Genomic DNA, 6,419 nt, shown 5'->3' with positions numbered 1-6,419 from the left:
AAGTTTCCTCAGAAAATCCCCTGGGATTGAGTACCAGTCACCCATAGCAGTGGCCAACTTTGTAATACATTCTTACCACGTTAGCTTTCGCTAATTTCTCCCTTTCTGATCCCTCAGGTTCTCTCAGATTACTTCTCAAATAAATACCTGTATGTGAGTATTTGTCTTAGGCTTTGCTTTTGGGTGGTGGGTAAACCCAGGCCAAGATGGGTACCAGGAATGGCCTTAGGAAGCAAACCCTCTGGATGCGATTCTGTGACTGGATCATTCACTGGACAGATGACAGTAAAGACCACAGCTAGTGGTAAATGGCATAGTGAGAACTCCTGTCATGTGGATGGGTCACGGTTACTGTACTGGATTTGGGTAGAGTGCGGGCGGAAGGTGAAGTATTAGGTTATATAGTAGCTGTGGCATTACGGTGGAATGGGACTAATGGAAATTATAAAGATGAAAGTGTTGGTTAGTTATTGTTAACTGCTTTAACAACCTTGAAAAAAGAAAATGACATAGGTTCCTGTTAGCTATTTAGGTCCAGCCATGCTGTGAAAGCCAGACTGCCTCTATAGCACCTTTTAAGGAAAATTGCCTCGTCAATGCTGGCAATATGTGCTGACAGTCCAGTCCAAATAGTAAAGGTGGCAAGGGTGCAAAGGAAATTGAAGACGCAGCCTCGATTATCTCCTCCAACAGTCAGCGTGCTGACAGGAAAAGACTGTAATGTTGAATCATAGGATGGGAACATTTGTGTTGGTGAGCCTCAGAATCTTGAACCCTCATGTTGCCTTGATTCTCTGAGCCACAGAAATGGTCTCCCCTCCTCCACTTCGCTGATGGAGAGCGGTCTTCACTTGCTTGGAGACCCTGCAAAGAATTTATCTGGGGCACTTGCATTGTAAGATGATACTTGTCCTCCTCAAGACTCACCCCTGCTACCTCTCCTTAACTCCATACCGAAGACTAGGATCCAGTCTCAGCATACCCTAAGTGGGGAAATACAGTCCTTTCTATAGGAGGATAAGTTACAGTCTGAATGAACTGCAGGTTCTGGTCAAAATGTATTGGCAGGAACCCAGGAAACATGCATGGGAGTAGTTCTCAAGGGTGTTGGAGGGGGATGGAATATAAGGCCTGATAGGAGAGAGTAACATGGTAGCACTTAAACTCCTGACTTGGGTTTTAATACCTTAGATATCTGGATTTGGTCCTAACATACTACTAGGATGGCATCTAGAAGATATGGTGGAAATGCTAGAATTTATTTGGCATGGTATTGAAGAAGGGGTCATAAAGCTCAGGGAAGTTGCAGTGTTAGAGTGGATTTGTTGTTTGAAACTTGAGAAGCTACCACTTGAGTGTTTTTCCTGGGAAGGCTCAGATGACATAAGTAAGGCAATAAACAATGTAATGGTGAAGAGTGAACTGGCAACTTTGAGAAGCGTGGCTGTGGCTGACCTCTACAGGCTCGAATTGATGGTAGCAGATGCTGCCATGATCCTGGGCTCTTTGATATCAGGGTAGATGATGGGATGCAGAAAGGTGGAAGGCCACGTTGTGGAACCTAACTGTGAGATGCCCAGTGAACATAATTAATGGGTACCAAGGCATGGATCTGTGAAGGTGTTTAAGATCATGATGTTCCAAAGGGCAAGACAGAAGGACAGCTGATTAGGATGCTACTTGACTTGTATATCCACTTGTATAACTACTAGCAACTAGTTTTCAGATCTCAGGCACTGATGGAAGGGAAAGCTCAGAATCCCTTGAGGAAGGGTCCTCAAGTGTATATGATAAACATCACCTTGATCCTTCCCCAAAGGAGCAGCCATTTACCAGGGTAACTATGCAGTGGAGAAAGAAGAATACTCAGATTTTCAACCAAGGACTTCTGGATATAAGGTCTGAGCTAATATGGATCCCAAAGGACCCAAAACACAATTGTGGTCCTCTGGTTTTATGCAAGACCAGTGATAAATGGAGTCCTGACCAAAGTCCATCCCAGTGGGTATAATGGGTGTGGCCCCACTCTTTATTTCTGAAGTAACTAAATATACATAATTGGGATAGATATACTTAGAAGCTGATAGAATCCTTGGACCTACATTGATAGCTCTTGCTTCATGCCCCAGATACTTCTCAGATGTTGCAGGCTTGGGTCAGAGTTAATGACCCAGGGGCCTCCCTTGACCAAAGTGTTATGTAGGCCCAAAGTCAGTGAGGCTCTAGAAGACTTGAACAACTATTAACCAACTTTGTGTAATTGACATTTATAGGACACTCAACCCAATAATCGAATACCCATTCTTTTTTTTTTAAATGCACAGGTAACATTTACTAAGACTGACCATATTCTAGGTCACAAAACAAGTCTCAGTACTTTTAACATGATTCAGATCATGATGTCCTCTGACCACAATGGAATTAAATTAGAGATCAATAACAGATATCTGGGAAATCTCCAAAAATTGCAAAGTTATATAATACATATCTAAATAATCCATGGGTCAAAGAAAAAAAAATAAAGGAATCAAAGTACTTTTAACTGAATGAAAAGAAAACATAACAATATTTGTGGGATTCAGCTAAAACAGTACATAGAGGGAAATTTATAGCACCAAATGCCTATATCAGAAAAGAAAGATCACAAATAAGTGACCTCAGTTTTCACCTTAAGGAACCAGAGAAAGAAGGGCAAATAAAATAAATAAGAAAAAGGAAATAGTAAAGACCAGAGCAGAAATAGAGAACAGAAATGCAATAGAGAAAATGAATAAAACAAAACACTGGTTTTTTGAGAAGACCAGTAAATTGGTAACAGCTAGACTGATCAGCAAAGGATAGAAAGAGAACATACAAATAATCAATGTTAGGAATGAGAGTGATGACATCACTACATATTCTACAGATATTAGATGGATAATAAGGGAATGTTATAAATAACTTCATGCCAATGAATTTTACAACTTAGACGGAAATAGATAAATTTTCTTGAAATACAAAAACTTAAGCTCATTCAATAATAAATAGATAACCTGATTACTGTATTGTATACTATTATCCCATATATCAATTAAAGAAACTAATTTGTACATAATAACTTTCCCACAAAGAAAATTCCAGGCCCAAATGGCTGCACTGTAAATTTTACCAAATATTGGGGCACCTGGGTGGCTCAGTCGTTAAGCGTCTGCCTTCGGCTCAGGTCGTGATCCTGGGGTCCTGGGATCGAGCCCCGCATCGGGCTCCCTGCTCCGCGGGAAGCCTGCTTCTCCCTCTCTCACTTCCCCTGCTTGTGTTCCCTCTCTCACTGTGTCTCTCTCTGTCAAATAAATAAAATCATTAAAAAAAATTTTACCAAATATTTAAGGATTAAAGGTTACTAATTCTATATAGCCTTTTCCAGAAAATTGAAGTTGGGAATTCTTTACAACTTACTCTATGTGGGCAGCATTACTCAGATATGAAAACCAGACGAAGACATAACAAGAAAAGAAAGTTTCAGATTAATTGCTCTCAAACATAGATGCAAACATTCTTAACAATTTTAGCAAATATAATACAAGAGTATGTAAAAAGGAAATACATCATGATCGAGTGGGTGTTATCCAAGGAATAGAAGTTTGGCTTAACATTTGAAAATTAACGGAATTCATCATATTAACCAACTAAAAAGAACTACATGATCACTTCAATAGGTGTATGAGTATTTGACAAAATTTAACACACATTCAAGATAAAAACTCTCAGCAAACTAAGAATTAAGGTAATTTCTTCAATCTGATAAAGGGTATTTACTAAAAACCCACAGTTAAATCATATCTAACACCGAAAGCCAAATGCTTTCCTCCTAAGATTAGGAACTTGGCAAGGATGACTGCTCTCAGCACTTCTATTCAACCTACTGGAGGTTCTAGCCACTGCAGTAAAGAAAGATAAAAGAAATAAAAGATACCCAGATTGGAAAAGAAAAAAAGTCTTTATTTGCATATGACATCATATATGTAGATAATCCTATTAAATATATTAAAAAAGAAACTCGGGGCACCTGGGTGGCTCAGTCGTTAAGCGTCTGCCTTCGGCTCAGGTCATGATCTCAGGTTCCTGGGATCGAGCCCCGCATCAGGCTCCCTGCTCAGTGGGAAGCCTGCTTCTCCCTCTCCCACTCCCCCTGCTTGTGTTCCTTCTCTCGCTGTGTCTCTGTCAAATAAATAAATAAAATCTTTAAAAAAAAAAAAAAAAGAAACTCACTAGAAATAATAAGTGAATTTAGCAAGGATGCAGAAAATAAGATCAATATACAAAAATTATATTTCTATATACTCACAACAAAACAACTAGAAATTGAAATTAAGAAAATAATACCATTTACAATAACATAAAAAATCCTGAGGGGTAAATTAGACAAAAGATGTACAAAACTTTTATATTGAAAAATACAAAGGGCGCCTGGGTGGCTCAGTTGGTTAAGCGACTGCCTTCGGCTCAGGTCATGATCCTGGAGTCCCAGGATCGAGTCCCGCATCGGGCTCCCTGCTCGGCGGGGAGTCTGCTTCTCCCTCTGACCCTCCTCCCTCTCATGCTCTCTGTCTCTCATTCTCTCTCTCAAATAAATAAATAAAATCTTTAAAAAAAAAAAAAAAAAGAAAAATACAAAACATGCTCAGAGAAATAAAGGAATATCTAAATAAATGGGGATATAAACAATGTTCATAGATCATAAGACTCAATATTGTTAAGATGTCAATTTTCAAACAGATGTATAGATTCAATGTAATTCCAATAAAAATCTCAGCAGACTTCATGTGTGTATGTAGACATTGACAAGTGAATTCTAAAATTCAAACAGAATTGCAAAGCTAAAACAACTTTGAAAAAGAATAAGATTGGAAGTCTTTCAGTACCTATCTTTAAGACTTATTATAAAACTACAGAAATCAAGATGATGTGGTTAAAGAAAGATTAAAGAAAGCAAATAGATCAGTGTAATAGAATAGAGAATCCAGAAATAGTCCTACACAAATACAGTCAATTGATATTTGACACTGATGTCAAGGCAATTCAATGGAAAAATAATAGCATTTTCAACAAATGGTGCTGGAAAAACTAGCCGTCCAAATGCAAAAATATACACTTTGATTCATGCTTTGCATCTTATACAAAAGTGAACTCAAAAAGGATTATGGATCTAAACAAAGCCTAAATTAAACATATAAAACTTCTAGAAGGAAATATAGAAAACGTTTGTGAATTGGGTTAGCTGGTGATTTCTTCTTTCTTTTCTTTTTTTTTTTTTTTAAAGATTCTATTCACTTATTTGAGAGAGAGAGTGAGAAGCAGCATGAGAGGGGAGAGGGTCCGAGGGAGAAGCAGGCTCCCCACTGAGCCGGGAGCCTGATGTGGGACTCGATCCCAGGACTCCAGGATCATGACCTGAGCCGAAGGCAGTCACTTAACCAACTGAGCCACCCAGGCACCCCTCTGGTGATTTCTTAAATACAACACATAAGCATGATCCATAAAAGACAAAACTTATAAATTGGACTTCATAAAAATTAAGAACTTCTGCTCTTTGAAATACCATTTTCAGAGAACGAACAGATAAGCTACAAACTGGGAGAAAATATTTGCAAATTTGAAGGAGTTATATCCACAGTATAACGAACTGCAAAACTTAGTAAGAAAATAGTTCATTTAAAAAATGGGAACAAGTTTGAACAGACAATTTATCTAAGAAGATGTACGGGTGGAAAATAAACACTAAAAGATGGTCAACATTTTTAGTTAACAGAGAAATACAAATTAAAACTGCAAGGAGATTCCATTGTACATAAATGTCTGAGCTTAAAAACAATGAACATATAAAATGATGGTGAGGATATGGAGCCACTAGAACTCTTAAAAACTCTTAAACTTTTATATGTGCACATATAAAATAGTAAATCTACTTTGTAAAAACAGCCTAGCAGTTTCTTTTCTTTCTTTTTTTTTTTTTAAGTAGGCTCCACACCCAGTGTGGAACCCAATGTGGGATTTGAACTCACAACCCTGTCTACCAGTTTCTTAAAAATTTGAACACATAACAATATCACTCCACCATTCTACTCCTAGGTATTAACCCAGGAGAAATGAAAGCCTATGCCCATACAAAGATTTGCAGATGATTGTTCATAGCAGCTTTATTTGAAACAATCCCAAACTGGAAACAATCTAAGTGTCTACCAAGGGGCACCTGGATGGCTCAGTCCCTTAAATGTCTAACCCTTGATCTCAGCTCTTGATTTCAGGGTCGTGAGTTCAAGTCTGGTTTTGGGCTCCACGATGGGCATAGAGCCTACCTAAAAAAAAAAAAAAAGTTAAAAAAATGTCTAATCAAAAGGTAGATAAATTGTATTATATTCATGCAATAATGAGCAATAATC

This window comes from Leptonychotes weddellii, chromosome 12 (assembly GCF_054177405.1).
Source record: "Leptonychotes weddellii isolate Sample4059 chromosome 12, ASM5417740v2, whole genome shotgun sequence".
NCBI lineage: Eukaryota > Metazoa > Chordata > Mammalia > Carnivora > Phocidae > Leptonychotes > Leptonychotes weddellii.
This window is presented reverse-complemented; position numbering follows the sequence as displayed.